Here is a 16,877-nt window from a genome sequence, read left to right as displayed (position 1 = left end):
ATTTGGCCAGCATTTCCAGTACTTGTAGAATTATGGGAACTTATCAAAAGGAGTTAAAATTTAACGGTATAGGATCACTTATAGGTAAGTTGCCATATAGATGGGGGTAAAAAGTGGCTCGCAAGAACCAGTGGCAATCAAAATGAATGCTGAACCAGGAAAACTATTCTGAGTAATTGATGGAAGGAGGCAGCAGCTGAACTCCCTTTTGACGGTTGGTGAAGTGGCAGTATGAAATGAATACAAGCACAGTTGCTCTGTTTAGCATTCCAGAGCACCCTTCCCAGACGACAGCAGTACAGCATGACTGGCAGGAAGTGAGTCAGGATTAATACCCTACACTTCCCTCTCAACCTGGGAACAAATGTGGAAGAAGATGGCACGTATGACGGAAGTTGCTATGGTAAGATTACCCAACAGTAACATTTACCAGATCGATGACCCAAATACGCATTGCTGTAAAGTGTTGCCTGTGTGGCCATTTACTGTAGTACATGCCAAACTCTTGCACAACCTTCGCGCTGTTTCGTTGTTTACCTTGCCATACCCATACTCCAGCAAGACACATTCAAGCTGCAACTTGCAGTTGAGAAGTTTGGTGTACACATATCTTCAAAGATCTTCATATATCAAATTATTTTTATACAACCTAGCTGCATGGCAGATGATCACACAGGATGGACTGCAGGTTAGGCATCGGTCTGTCACTGTATATGTGCCCCTTCAACTTACAGTATCTAAAGACAACCAGGTGGTACATAATGCAAGGGAACAGACCCAAACTTTAGGAGGACTCAGAAATTGCAAGCTTTAGATTCTTGCATATAGGAGTATAGAGGGAGTAGGAAAGTGGGGAAACTGCATTCTTCTCAAGTTCAGGGTTAGTACCATCCGGCATTTGGATCTGATTTCCTTTTTCACTTTATATAAAGAAGCATAGAACTACACCACACACAGAACTATAAAAGCATCATCCATAGTTCGTATTTTGTAATGTGAGCTCTGTTGGAAGGTGTGTGTTGGACCCCATTATAACGTGTGTTCCTTTTAGAAATATAGAAACACAAATTTACAGCGCAGAGGAGGTCATTTCGGTCCATTTTGTCCGCACCAGCTGACAAAGAGCCACATGGCCCTCGGTCAGCAGCCCTGAAGGTTACATATAAACCCATGAACACTGGCGGGCAGGCAAAGAGCATCCGGCCCAACCAGTCCGCCCCCACAACTGCGATACCCCATGTATCGGAACATTTTACACTCCACCCCACCCGGAGCCATGCAATCTCCTGGGAGAGGCAAAAAACAGATTAAAAACCCCGGCCAATTGGGGGAAAAAAATCTGGGAAAATTCCTCTCCAACCCATCCAGGCGATCGAAACTAGTCCAGGAGATCACTTTGGCCGTATTAGAGTCCCTGAAGTACTTACCATCATATCTGCACCAGCTAACAAGAGGTTATCCAGTCTAATCCCACTTACCAGCTCCAGGTCCATATTTCTGCAGGTTACGGCTCTTCAAGTGCCCATCCAAGCACCTTTTAAATGTGGTGAGGGTTTCTGCCTCTACCACTTTTCCAGGCAGTGAGTTCCAGACCCCCACAACCCTCTGCGTGGAGAAACTTCCCCTCAAATCCCCTCTAAACCTTCCACCAACCACCTTAAACCTATGCCCCCTCGTCATTGACCCTTCCACCAAGGGAAATAGGCCCTTACTATCCACTATATCCAGGCCCCTCAAAATTTTATACACCTCAATGAGGTCTCCTCTCAGCCTCTTCTGTTCCAAGGAAAACAAACACAGCCTATCCAATCTGCCCTCATAGCTAAGATTCTCCATTCCAGGCAGCATCCTCATAAATCTCCTCTGCACCCTCTCCAGTGTAATCACGTCCTTCTTATAATATGGCGACCAGAACTGCACGCAGTATTCCAGCTGTGGCCTAACCAGTGTATTATACAATTTAAGCATAACCACCCTGCTCTTGTATTCTATGCCTCGGCTAATAAAGGCAAGCATTCCGTAAGCATTCTTAACCACCTTCTCATTCTAGACCTGGCAAAGGAGCCTTTAAGATGTTATGTCACAGTATACTCTCAGCAACTTTTGCAAGCACCAATACAGATACACATATCTTGAAGGATGCAGTTAGTATTCCTGAGGAGTTAGCTGGCCAGGAGGATCAAGTGGTACTTGCAGAGAAGAATCTGGAGCCTGTTGCCTGAGGTGGCCATCAATGAATGGCCTCTCTACTTTAGAAAATGTGGCAGTGCAGCAACATTTGGCAGCTGCTGCTATTCATTGGGAAGGATGAAGCTGCTGCCTGTTCTGCCCTTTTCATTGATCAGCTGTTTGATGCATGTGTGGTCAGCACATTGGCTGACAATGGGGATGATTCTCTATTAGAGTATGGTAGGAGGTGGAGACATGGTTGAGGTTGGTGGTAACCTTTCCGTTGGCGGTTCTGTTCCTATATAAGAAATTGGTGTAATTGGCTGGAACAGAGCGAAGATATACATCATATTTGCACAACACCTACAGCCTTTAGCTTACAAAGGAATATTTTAAAAGGGAATTTTTTAAAGTAAAATATTTATTTGTAATTTCTAGATTTCTTTCCAGAATAATGCAAACAAAAATTGAATGCTGTGGAAAGAGAGCTGGGCAGTGATAGGGTTGACACAGTGCGATGCACACCTCACTGCCAATCTCTTCAGGAAAATGGTTGTTGCTTCATGTGTTATGTTCTTTCCCACATTACAACAGTGACTACACTTCAATAAGTACTTAATTGGCTGTAAAGCGCTTCGAGAAGTCCGGTGGTCGTGAAAGGCGCTATATAAATGCAAGTCTTTTTCTTGTCTCTGATACTATTATTTTGCATCCAAAGAAACGGCACAAACAAAACTTGGTCATCTAGCTGTAAACCCTAAATTATACCAAGAAACAAAGGGCCCGAACATGATGAGAGCTCCGCCCACAGCCGCTGGTTCCGGCTGAAATTTAAAAAAATATATATATTCTTCAGGTGCCGCCTGCCCGGCAGGAGATTCCTCGGTGAAATACCGCCGGTGCAATTTCCTGCCGCCCGCCCATGCTGGAGACTTAAAAACAGGGATATTCCTTGTGCACGATCCTCTAAGATCGTGCTCCCGCCCGCCAGAAGGACCGCTGGCAAAAAGGTGAGCTGGCTGTGAATCGGGCGGCAGGGAGAATCGCTCAGAGTGCTGCAGTGTTGCACATCCCGGGTAGCGTCCATATGCTGCACCATTATCCGAGGCTCAGAATTAGTTATGTGATCGACCTCAAGCTGCACTGAATGAGTTCAGACATGTAAATGAGAAGTACTCCATTGAAGGGAAGGTGTGGTCTAGAAAGCGGCAATGAGTTCCGAGAGATGGTAAAGGCTCAATGGAGATGCCCTACAAGAATTTTTAGACAATTGCAGGAAGAACAGAGTTATTGACAATGAGTGCACAGATGGTATGAGCTTCTGTCAGCGTAAATAGGGGAAAATGCAACCATGTAATGCTCTGGCAGGTCACTGCATCTGATCGTGAGAACACCATCACCTCAAGTATAGAAGAAGGAAAAAGATATATAATGGACTGCAAGGTCATTGAGGAACATGTGATATCAGGGGTAGGACTTTGTGATGTGGGGCCTAAGAAAAAGTGGACTGAAGTGCAAGCCTTATTTTGTGCCCTGCAAGTAGCGTGACTCTCACTGAATGGCAGCCTTCCTGCATTGATGACCCTTACTTGTCATATCGCAATCGCCTGATGACGCGACCCATTAGTCAGTCGCATCATATGTGGATGGCGAGATTTCTCATACAGCAGTACATCTGAAGGAGATTTGTCTTTTTCTCAGGTAATGTAAAAATGAGACGCTGACCAAGAGTGGGTGAATAATGTGACTGTATTGAATAGTGCAGCGTGCCAAAGGGACAGAATATGCAAACACTTGAGTCCAACATATGTACAGTTGTTCCGAGCCCAGTTAAGTGACTTGACAACTGAAACAACAGCCACAACTTAATGAGTAAACAACATCTCCACCATCAACACCCAACCATCTACCCACTACCACCACCTCTCTTCACCCCCTCGATGTGAGGCCCATCATGGGTCCGCAATCACCACGGCGACCCGCACCCCTGACCCTCACTACCTCTGCTCCATCACGTTATGCAGGAGGGTAGCCGGAGCGCTGCTGATGTGTTCGTCTTGGAGAGAAGGTAGGGGGCGTGATTGAAGGTGCTGGCATCTCCAGCTCCTCGGGATCTGTCGGCTTCGATGGTGTGGGCTTGGGGGGGTTGCATGTCATGGCCAGAAGCCATCGCTTGCCTCATCGCCTCTACAGAGTCGGTGTTGCGCTCCACCGCACGAATGAGCTGTGACATACTGGCAGAATGCTGCTCAGCAAAGGTGGCGATGCTGGCAGCTATCCCAGCCATGGTCTGCAGCACATCTCCACCTAGTTTGACGCTCATCCTCAACAGCTGGACCATTTCTTGAATTGTTGCGAGCCGTCCTCCATCCTCATAGGATTGTTGCATCATCCTGGGTGCTTGCGGCTTGGTGGCTTTTCCGGTACAGCCTTTGCGCCTCCCACCACTTGTTCCTGCTTTATCCGATTCGAATCCTAAGAAGTCGGACCCCGATACCGATGTTGGCCGGACAGGTGGCACACATGTCAGGAGGCTGGAGTCCTCCTCTTCCACCTCCTCTTCCACCTCCTCGACCTCAAGTGGTTCAAAGACTGGCACTTTCTCCCTCCCCTTCCTCCTGGTCTTCGTGACTCTGGGTGGCGGAGGTGGGTGCGGTAGATATGGATGATCTTGGGGAGGGCTGGTGTGTTGGGCTGGTGACAACATCGGGGTGGGAGACGTTGGTGTCACACTCGGCCTTTGTGTGCCAGAGGTGGATGGGGTGCATTGCTCGGTGCTGTCCGATTCAACAGCTGCAAGCAGAGGACAACATTTCAGTGTATACCTGCGGGGTGGGGATGGTCAAGCTGACATGTGAGCCGTCACATTTTACATTCTTACTTCAAGGAGTTCCATCACTACATGAGCACACCATTAATGGCCGACACACTGTGCGTTAAAAGGTATTTGACTGAACATTGCATGACTTTTCATGACATGAGCGTGACGCAGACCGGAGTTTAGGATAAACTTACCATGCTCTTAACACGGGATCTGCATCACCCTTTGTAGTGGCACAGGGGTGGTCACCCACCAATGCCAAGGCACGCTCCTCTAGGCTGCTCAACTTGATGACATCTGATGGGCCCCCTCCTGTGGCACTCAGGCTTGATAAAGCCTTGGCTAATCTTTTCTTCTGCAGAAAGAAACGTTGCAGCCTTTGCCCCTTTTGTTCACGCACGCACGCACGCACGCACTCACAGGCACAGACACAACTGGCACAGAGCCTTTTGGAGTGGTTCAATAAATGTTTACTCACTGTTGTTGACACCACCACAGCGTTCCATCATTTCCGACACTGGTCTCCATCCCGCACTATGCTGCCCACTGAGGACACGGCCTCATCAATCTCCCTCCAAATGCGTCTATATTGGGGTGGTGGAGGCTTGCCACGACCATCCCGGGTGAGGTCTTTATGCCAGCGTTCCACCTCACATACAAGCTCCTCCAGCTCGTCATCATTAAACCAGGGAGCTCTGGGCTTGGCTCCATCAGACTTCTTGGAAGCTTTCCACTCATTAATACTTTCCTTGATGGATGGCTGATGATCAATTTGTATCTCTCTCTCTCTCTCTCTCCAAAACTGACCCCTCTCTGCAGCTGGCAGGTGTAAGTGAGTGCACAGCTTTTATGAGCATGCACAGCTGTGCCATCAGCCCCAATCGCGGCAAAAATGATGTCATCGCCCAGAGTAAACTACAAAAAAAAATCTTGTGTCACGCGCATGCGCGGTGCATGGCCTCTAATTTTTGCCGAGTCACAAGGCCTGCATCTAGCGCCCAGTGCTGCCGCCACCCGTTCCCAACCGCCGACTCCCACTGCCTGCCGCGGCCGCCGACACAACCGCAGCCAAACTCGCTCCTGACTGGCCCCTGTGGCAGCGGGCGGCAAATAGTTACGTTCTGCCCGGGGACCGCCGAGAAATGGGCAGGCCGTAGCGTTCACCAAGTTCGGGTCCAAAGAGTTTAACGTTTAGCAAAATGGAAGAAATGTCAATTATCACCTAAGAGGTAAAGAAAAAGAAAAGAAATACTTGCATTTATCTAGCACCTTTCACGACCTCGGGACGTTCCCAAGTACTTTACTGCCAGTAAAGTACTTTTGAAATGTAATCACAGTTGTAATGTAGGAAACACGGCAGCCAATTTGTGCACAGCAAGGTCCCATAAACTGCAAAGAGATAATGATCAGATAATCTAATTTAGTAATGTTGGTTGAAGGATAAATATTGGCCAGGACACCAGGGTGAAACCCCCCCCCTGTTCTTTTTCAAATAGTACCATAGGAACTTTTATATTACTTCAGCGGGCAGACAGGGCCTCGCTTTAACATCTCATCCAAAAGACATCATCTCCGACAGTGCAGCACTCCCTTCGTACTGCACTGGAGTGTCAGCGTAATTATGTGATACTTGAACCCATAACCTTATGACTAAGTGGTGAGAATGCTACCAAGACTGACGAGGATAAGATATTTTATATTTTGAAAGATATGTTTATTAGCTAGAATTTTGGTGACCTTTCCAGTACATGAACAACAAATGTGAAAACTAACATTCCACTGATGAGCTATGTTGCCAGTTTCTTAGCTTCAAACTGATTTTATTCTCTCTTGTTATACTCATCTTTTTAAACCATGAATAGTAGAACTCACGAAAGGAGATTATGTCTGGAATACAGTTTTCTTTTATGTCTGTTCATGCTAACTTTTAAGTTATGTGATAGCCAAAATGTTATTTTAAGTGCATTATAATTTGGGGAGGGGGGAGAAAGAGGGAGTCCATGGTATATATTTATTTTAGTTGGCCTTTTCCGGTATGTTTTTGAGTGTTAAAGGCAAAATAATCCTAAACTATGAAAGCTTTACCATTGGCATGAGTAATTAACTGTTAAAGTGCTGGAGTATTATGTTTAGAGGAATTGCATAGCAGCTCTGCTGCACCTTGGGGGCAGAGGAAAGGGAGGTTACATAACAAAGTGTCCAATATGGGAAACTGTGAAAGGTGTAAATGAATAATGTTGATCATTCATGACATTGCTCGTGGAAGGTTTGTGTAAAGCCCCAAAAGTGCTGAGATCTGCCCACCCCAGCCCTCTGCTAATGATACCACCAAAGTTTGTGAAGCCAGACGCAGGTCCCACAATTTCCATGCATTGTGAAGGTTGGCGCTGAATCTTGAGACCATAAAGTCTGGCCTAAGTGTGCCAGCCCAGTGGGAATGACTTGCTCATTGAGTAACATTCAGATGGTCACTTTAACACTTAAAAAAAAACAATGTCCTGGCTAACTTTTCAGAAGTCCAGGACACCATTCTGGCCTACAATCCCAGGTAGGCTCCACATCTGCCCCTTGGTTTGCCTGGTCTCACCGCGTGTACCTATGCCAACCATATATTGGGCCCTGGGGCACAAGAACTCTGGGTCCCAGTCTAGTTTTCGGCTGCTCTGGAAGATTCCCACCAAGTAGATTTGGAGGCCATTGATTCTTGCCTGTCCCTGTAGTCTTTGTGTTTGTTTCTCTGTCTATTTTTCAGTTATGGTGTTTTGTTTCTCTGGATCTTTGTTATTCCTAAAATCTCTCTGTTTCTGTTTATGTTCATCTTTCCATTTGGATGTGAGATGGTGTGCAGCAGACAAAAGGAGCCTCGGTGGCCTGTAGGTGAACATTTCCCGTAGCAGGCATGGTGGAAAATACAGTTTGTAATGATCAGTGGTTCTCTTATTATCTGCTGACCACCATTTTCCTTGATATCAGCTTCTACAGTGTACTTCTACCATGCCCCGAAATGTAATAGGGAGTTTACTTTGGAACTTCCTAGAATAACCAACTGTTTACCTAATTTTATCCCTGTTGCACAAATTATGTAATAATTAATCTTTTAAGCCTGGAAATTAATGCTGATATTAGATGAGCGATAATCGATGTATTGATATAACATTCCTTTGTCTGCAGTTTCCCATTTAAAATTAACAAGATAATGTCTGCATTAAAATAGCAGACATAGGTGTGTCATACTAACCCTTGAGTGACCCTCCATCATTATCACCAAAAGTCATTCCAAGGGTCACCTTTCCAACTACAGAAATTAATTTATTTTTGTAAAAAGTCAGTTATCAGATTGTACATTTAATTGAGATTTTTAAAATATTGGTTTATAATTATTTCATTTCAGGTACTTGTTTTCTAGCATGCTTACTGGTTGGGTGCAAATTGGTCCATGGTCAGTGTGGTTTCTGAGATAGGAGCGGAGAGTGTGAGGGCTTGTAAGATCTTTTTGTGGGTGAATATTTTCAAGGATTTTTCTGCGGTGTACATAAGAAACCAAAAATCCTGGTCTAATTATTTATTTTCCAGCAACCAATCTAAAAACACTTGCTTTGCTATCTCTGACAAGTTTCTTTCCAAATTCTTTCACTGACACATGCACCTCTTTCCTACTTCTATACCCCAACCCCTTCCCTATCTCTTCCACCACATAACATCACACTCACCATGAGAAACACAGGAGATTCACAGCTCCTGCTAGCATTAAGCAGCCCAGGCCACCATACAACAGGACATAAGAAATAGGAACAGGAGTAGGTCATACGGCTCCTCGAGCCTGCTCCGCCATTTAACAAGATCATGGCTGATCCGATCATGGACTCAGCTCCACTTCCCTGCCCACTCCCCATAACCCCTTATTCCCTTACCGGTTAAGAAACTGTCTATCTCTGTCTTAAATTTATTCAATGTCCCAGCTTCCACAGCTCTCTGAGGCAGCAAATTCCACAGATTTACAATCCTCTGAGAGAAGAAATTTTTCCTCATCTCAGTTTTAAATGGGCAGCCCCTTATTCTAAGATTTGCCCCCTAGTTCTAGTCTCCCCCATCAGTGGAAATATTCTCTCTGCATCCACCTTGTCAAGCCCGCTCATAATCTTATACGTTTCGATAAGATCACCTCTCATTCTTCTGAATTCCTGAGTAGAGGCCCAACCTACTCAACCTTTCCTCATAAGTCAACCCCATCTCCAGAATCAACCTAGTGAACATTCTCTGAACAGCCTCCAAAGCAAGTATGTCCTTTCTTAAATATGGAAACCAAAACTGTACGCAGTATTCCAGGTGTGGCCTCACCAATACCCTGTATAACTGTAGCAAGACTTCCCTGCTTTTATACTTCATCCCCTTTGCAATGAAGGCCAAGATTCCATTGGCCTTCCTGATCACTTGCTGTACCTACATACTAACCTTTTGTGTTTCATGCACCAGGACCCCCAGGTCCCGCTGTACTGCAGCACTTTGCAATTTTGCTTCATTTAAATAATAACTTGCTCTTCGATTTTTTTTTCTGCCAAAGTGCATGACCTCACACTTTCCAACATTACAATCTATCTGCCAAATTTTTGCCCACTCACTTAGCCTGTCTATGTTGTTTTGCAGCATCCAGGCTGGATATCCTACAGTGAGTGGCTCACATCCTGACTACTCAAAACCTCACCAGCCTCCAGAAAGCTCCATTCAGGAATGTGACGTAATACTCACTACTTGCCTGGATGGGGTGCAACCAGAACAACACTCATAAATGACAACATCCTTCACAAAATAGTTTGCTTAATCTGCACATTGCCACTGAACTCAGCATCCACCCTTTCTACCACCAAGGTACTGTGGCTGCAGTATGTGCTATCTACAGGATGCACTGCAACAACTCGCCAACCTTACTTCACCACCTCCCAGCTCTGCAACCTCTACCACTGCGAAAGACAAAAGCAGCAACGTCATAGGAAAACAATCACCTGCAAGTTTCCCTCCAAGTCACACACCATCCTGACTTGGACATGTACCACTGTTCCTTCATCATTGCAGGGTCAAATTCCTGGAATTCCCTACCTCACGCCATTCTGAAAGCATCACAACCAGAAGGACTGCAGCTATTAAAGGAAAAGGTCCTTCACTACCACATTCTCATGGCAACTAGGGATGGACAATATATGTGGTTTTGCCAGTGTTGCTGTAAGGGGAGCTTGGGGTGTGGGTTTGAATCCACACTCCACTGAGGTTCTGTACGTGCGATTTATGAGGATGGGTGAGTAACGAGGCACCAGACACAGTGGGTAAGAGTGCAAAATGGCTAATATTGTTTATTTAGAATAGTAAACACAAAGATAGAGGGCATAGGAAGAGGTCGTAAATAGCAGTAATAGCACAATCTCACTCAACAACACGAAAAATTCTCGCAGCAGGGAAGAGGAAGATAAGAGGTTGAAACATTCCACCCACACACAACCACACCTCCCACTTCCACCCTTCTTACCAATTCCTATCCTAAATTGAGTCTGTGAGAGGGTTTGGGCAACACTCACAATCCTATCAACTCCGGGGTTCTGGGGGCACTTATTTCAGCTCGGGGTCCCTCTGGGGTGGGTTTTACGTTGTTGGTCGGTTCGGTTTTCCTCCTCGGTTTCTTCTATTTGCCTCTCGGTTGGCTCCTAAGCAAAAAGCTGCTGGAGTTAAGCACACCTTCCCCAGAGCAAGGGCCCTGTGAAGAGCTGACTCAACTCCCCTTTAACTCAACTCAACCACAACGAAAACTGACTCCCACCTTCTTAACTCAACTCTACAACTCAATGCAAAAAGCTGACTCCAACCTCCAACCTCCAACCTTCAACCTCCAACCTCCAACTCCCAACCTCCAACCTCCAACCTCCAACCTCTGTGTTTTTGCAGCTTTTCTTATAGTCCGTTCATCTTCGCGCCAAAACTGCATGCCATTGTCTTGGGTCTTCCTTGAATAAAATGGGGTGTGAATGGCAGTTCGATGTGTATCGATCTGTCTGGAATGGGAGATTAGCCACACCACCTGTATCCTGTCGCTCGCTGATGAGGTGAATGAAGGTGATTGCTCACTATCTCGACAGAGGTACCACTCTGTCTGGGCTGGCCAAAATAATTGCATCAGACCTGTGGGCCTTTGTTTAATTATTCAAACTGATACCCATTGTGTTGCCTTGTGTATTACTGGGGAGATTTTGCCTGGACATGTTGCCTCTTCTGTGAAAAGCTGGAGAAATGTCCTTTTAAAATATAAAGTTGCCTTGTATCCATTTTCCTGGAAGAACCAAATGTACACTCTTCCCCCTTACGGTAGCTGGCTCATCCCCCGCCCGGTTCCGTGTCCCTGCAACACTGTCTGTTACTGTACAGGGTGGCCAGAGTCCCATCATCCTCCGCGGTTGGTCATTTTAAACATGACATCTTCCCATTCTCCCTGCCACATGTCTCCGTGGTTGGTTTTGCAAAACCTTACAGTTGCCCACATTGAGAGAACACATTTATTAAATCTGCTAGCATTATAGAAAAGGGCAATATCATTGGCACATTAAATGTAGTGTTTGCATAGAACATAAAAACATAAGAAATAGGAGCAGGAGAAGGCTATCTGGCCACCTCGAGCCTGCACGCCTTTCAATAAGGTCATGGCTGATCTGATCTTGGCCTCAACTCCACTTCTAGAAATATGAGTTTTGAGCTTTACCTTTCTTTCCCCTGTTCCTTCTCTTCCCATCTTCATAACGTGGCGAATAAAACTGAGGGAGAGCATTGTGGTTTAATGATTAAAATCCCTCACTTTGTACCCTAATACAGTAATTAGATAACAGAATCCTGGCAGATTTCACTGTCTCTATTCTAATTAGTGCTCAACCATGTAATATAGTTCCTTCTCATTAAAACTGTGCTTAGAACCTCTGTTTGAAGCTGTCTTCAGGAAACACCCAGTGTGTTATAATAAGAGGTGTGTTGTATGTAGACTGTCTGTTGAAAAGGAAGTCATAAAATATGCATCAAAGTGGACAATTTATAACAGACTCTCGCTTATCAAATGCTGTTCACTACATTCTATTTCTAACTCAGTTCAATGGACCAGACGGCACACCTTAAGACCACCCAGCAATAACGGGCCTGAATTTGCGGTCAGAGGCTTCCTGCGGGCAAATACCTCAGAACCGCAATATAAGTACAAACCTACCTGATGATCCCGTACCTACGAAGACTCGCGCTCCTGGGCCTGCAGGCGTATGCCTGCGTGATGGCCCACGTATCCCAGGAGCGCATGCGGTTCGCAAGCATCCCTGTCCAACCAATGAGAAAGGGGAACCTCCATTATGTTTATGAGGATTCCATTTACGTACAGAATCCCAATAAGCTTACTAGGAATCACCTAAAAAAACATAAATTTCAAGCAACTTAAATAAAAATAAATCATTACATGGTCAAAATTAATTAAAATACAATTAAATTTAACATTTAAAGCAAAACCTTTAAGTTTAAAATAATTTTTTTAAATGTATTTTAATATTTTTTTAAACCTTAACACTGGTAAAAGAACGCCCTATGCCTGCTTCTACCAGGTGTAAGAGTTTTGTGGGCATTTACTGGGCAGTAGTTGGACAAAGTGCACAACTCTGCGCCAGTAAATGTCCATTTCCCGGAGATTCGTTTGAGCTGTAAAGCTGAAACTCAACAGATCGCAAGTTCCCAGAAAATCCGAGCCAACATTTACCAGGTAGATGACCCAAGTACACATGCCACAGTGTTATGTCGATTTATTGCTGGCTAATGCCAAGCCCACACATAAACATCCAGCTCTTTTATTACTTAGTACACACAGCCATACTCCACCAGGGTACGCATTCAAGCTGCAACCTGGCTGTACAATATATGGTCATTTACTGACGCACAGGATGGGCTGCAGTCTGAGCACAGGTCTATTGCTGTACGTGTGCTCCAAGACGCATCATTCTATGCTGCTTGCATTGTTGAACCAGTGCATTTATATCAAGTTGGTTGCTTGAAGACTAGGGGTACCTCCTGCATCCCTGTCTGTTGACATCTCTCCAGCATCCAAACTCAACAGTGGAGAACAGGTATAATGAGGCTCAAGGCACCACTCAAATTATAATCAAACAGACAATCAGCATATTAGTCTTGTTTCAGGTGCCTTGATAAGTCTGGTGGATTCCTGCCCAGAAAAGTTCTCTCAGAATTACTGTTCCCTGTTGCATGTTGCACAATATATTATTGGGCCTTGCAACATTTACCTCATCATGCCAAGTATTTATTGGAAATCTACAGGCTTAAAGAAGAGTTAGGCCCTGCTATGGATTCTTCAGCAGCCCTTGCAGCCGCCAATCAAAGATAAATGCTTAAAATGTTGTTTAGGAAACATCTTTCTGTGGAGCCCGGAGGAACAGGAGTGATTATGCAACACTTAAGCCAGTTGTTAAACCATCTGAGCAACAGTCTGACTATCTGAAAAGTATTTATATGCCATTTAGGGGGCAAAATTCCTCTGTTGTGCGCCTCCGAGGGGCACGAAAGTGTTTTCGCCCGGGGTGGGGTTCTCGTGAAATTGCACGGGAGTCCATTAGCGCAACGCACCAGGCCGCCACGCAGCGTCCCCTTTCCACCCTGCAGCGGAAATTGGCCAGCGCCCCGTGCGACTGCCGCGGGCAATGCTGCACCATCCTGCTCTCCACTCTCTGTCCTGTGACAGTTTGAACTGGTGCTCTCCACTCTCTGTCCTGTGACAGTTTGAACTGGTGCTCTCCACTCTCTGTCCTGTGACAGTTGGAACTGGTGCTCTCCACTCTCTGTCCTGTGACAGTTGGAACTGGTGCTCTCCACTCTCCCGTCCTGTGACAGTTTGAACTGGTGCTCTCCACTCTCCCGTCCTGTGACAGTTGGAACTGGTGCCTCCACTCTCTGTCCTGTGACAGTTTGAACTGGTGCTCTCCACTCTCTGTCCTGTGACAGTTGGAACTGGTGCTCTCCACTCTCTGTCCTGTGACAGTTGGAACTGGTGCTCTCCACTCTCTGTCCTGTGACAGTTTGAACTGGTGCTCTCCACTCTCTGTCCTGTGACAGTTGGAACTGGTGCTCTCCACTCTCTGTCCTGTGACAGTTGGAACTGGTGCTCTCCACTCTCCCGTCCTGTGACAGTTGGAACTGGTGCTCTCCACTCTCCCGTCCTGTGACAGTTGGAACTGGTGCCTCCACTCTCTGTCCTGTGACAGTTTGAACTGGTGCTCTCCACTCTCTGTCCTGTGACAGTTGGAACTGGTGCTCTCCACTCTCTGTCCTGTGACAGTTTGAACTGGTGCTCTCCACTCTCTGTCCTGTGACAGTTGGAACTGGTGCTCTCCACTCTCTGTCCTGTGACAGTTGGAACTGGTGCTCTCCACTCTCTGTCCTGTGACAGTTTGAACTGGTGCTCTCCACTCTCTGTCCTGTGACAGTTTGAACTGGTGCTCTCCACTCTCCCGTCCTGTGACAGTTGGAACTGGTGCCCTCCACTCTCTCTCCTGTGGGGAACTGGTGCTCTCCACTCTCTGTTCTGTGACAGTTGGAACTGGTGCTCTCCACTCTCCCGTCCTGTGACAGTTGGAACTGGTGCCCTCCACTCTCTCTCCTGTGGGGAACTGGTGCTTTCCACTCTCTGTTCTGTGACAGTTGGAACTGGTGCTCTCCACTCTCTGTCCTGTGACAGTTTGAACTGGTGCTCTCCACTCTCTGTCCTGCGACAGTTGGAACTGGTGCTCTCCACTCTCTGTCCTGTGACAGTTGGAACTGGTGCTCTCCACTCTCTGTCCTGTGACAGTTTGAACTGGTGCTCTCCACTCTCTGTCCTGCGACAGTTGGAACTGGTGCTCTCCACTCTCTGTCCTGTGACAGTTTGAACTGGTGCTCTCCACTCTCTGTCCTGCGACAGTTGGAACTGGTGCTCTCCACTCTCCCATTGGTGTAGGAGGGAGGGCTTTAGTTTCCTGAACAATTGGGACCGCTTCTGGGGTAGGTGGGACCTGTACAAGTCGGACAGGTTATACCTCAACAGAGACGGGACCAATGTTCTGGCGGGTGGTTTTGATAGTACGGTTGGGACGGCTTTAAACTAGCTTGGCAGGGGGATGGGAACCCAGGAGAGGGCTCTGAGCGAGTTAGGGTGGGTGAGAGCTCAGATGAACAGAACCCCAAGAAAGAATGCAAAAGGCAGGAAGCAACAGAGCAGAGTAGCACTGGGGTAAGTGTAAACCACAAGGTGATAGGAAGGGACAATATGTATGAATATAAAGGGGCTGCAGGAGGGGTTAAAACTAAAAATCATGGTTTAAAAACGAGTATTAAAACACTTTACCTAAATGCACGCAGCATTCGAAACAAAGTAAATGAGTTGACGGCACAAATCATTACAAATGGGTATGATTTGGTGGCCATTACAGAAACATGGTTGCAGGGTGGCCAAGACTGGGAATTAAACATACAGGGGTATCTGACAATTCGGAAAGATAGACAAGAGGGGAAGGGAGGTGGGATAGCTCTGTTAATGAAGGATGATATCAGGGCAGTTGTGAGAGACGATATTGGCTCTAATGAACAAAATATTGAATCATTGTGGGTGGAGATTAGAGATAGTAAAGGGAAAAAGTCACTGGTGGGCGTAGTTTATAGGCCCCCAAATAATAACTTCACGATGGGGCGGACAATAATCAGGGGAATAATAGAGGCATGTGAAAAAGGAACGGCAGTAATCATGGAGGATTTTAACCTACATATCGATTGGTCAAATCAAATCGCACGGGGTAGCCTTGGGGAGGAATTCATAAAATGCATACGGGATTGTTTCTTAAAACAGTATGTTACAGAACCTACAAGGGAGCAAGCTATCTTAGATCTGGTCCTGTGCAATGAGACAGGAAAAATAAACGATCTCCTAGTAAAAGATTCTCTCGGAATGAGTGATCACAGTATGGTTGAATTTGTAATACAGATTGAGGGTGAGCAAGTAGTGTCTCAAACGAGCGTACTATGCTTAAACAAAGAATTGGCTAAAGTAGACTGGGTACACAGACTAAACGGTGGCACAATTGAGGAACAGTGGAGGACTTTTAAGGTGCTCTTTCATAGTGCTCAACAAAAATATATTCCAGTAAAAAAGAAGGGCGGTAAGAGAAGGGATAACCAGCCGTGGATAACCAAGGAAATAAAGGAGAGTATCAAATTAAAAACCAATGCGTATAAGGTGGCCAAGGTTAGTGGGAAACTAGAAGATTGGGAAAATTTTAAACGACAGCAAAGAATGACTAAGAAAGCAATAAAGAAAGGAAAGATAGATTACGAAAGTAAACTTGCGCAAAACATAAAAACAGATAGTAAAAGCTTTTACTGATATATAAAACGGAAAAGAGTGACTAAGGTAAATGTTGGCCCCTTAGAAAATGCGAAGGAGGATTTAATAATGGGAAATGTGGAAATGGCTGAGACCTGAAACAATGATTTTGCTTCAGTCTTCACAGTGGAAGACACAAAAACCATGCCAAAAATTGCTGGTCACGGGAATGTGGGAAGGGAAGACCTTGAGATAATCACTATCACTAGAGGGGTAGTGTTGGATAGGCTAATGGGACTCAAGGTAGACAAGTCCCCTAGTCCAGATGAAATGCATCCCAGGGTATTAAAAGAGATGGCGGAAGTTATAGCAGATGCATTCGTTATAATCTACCAAAATTCTCTGGACTCTGGGGAGGGACCATCGGATTGGAAAACAGCTAATGTAATGCCTCTGTTTAAAAAAGGGCGCAGAAAAAAGGCAGGTAACTATAGGTCGGTTAGTTTAACATCTGTAGTG

The 16,877-nt window shown here is 45.7% G+C and overlaps 1 protein-coding gene across 1 annotated transcript in view; it reads left to right on the top strand.

Annotated features, from left to right (window-relative positions):
• micu2 (mitochondrial calcium uptake 2) overlaps nucleotides 1-16,877 on the top strand; it is a 605,104-nt gene that overhangs the window by 384,219 nt on the left and 204,008 nt on the right. The window lies entirely within an intron of this gene.

The sequence above is a fragment of the Pristiophorus japonicus genome, chromosome 10 (genome assembly GCF_044704955.1).
Source record: "Pristiophorus japonicus isolate sPriJap1 chromosome 10, sPriJap1.hap1, whole genome shotgun sequence".
Taxonomy (NCBI): Eukaryota; Metazoa; Chordata; class Chondrichthyes; family Pristiophoridae; genus Pristiophorus; species Pristiophorus japonicus.
Note: the sequence above shows the minus strand (reverse complement) of the source record. Positions and strands in the feature narration are given on the sequence as shown.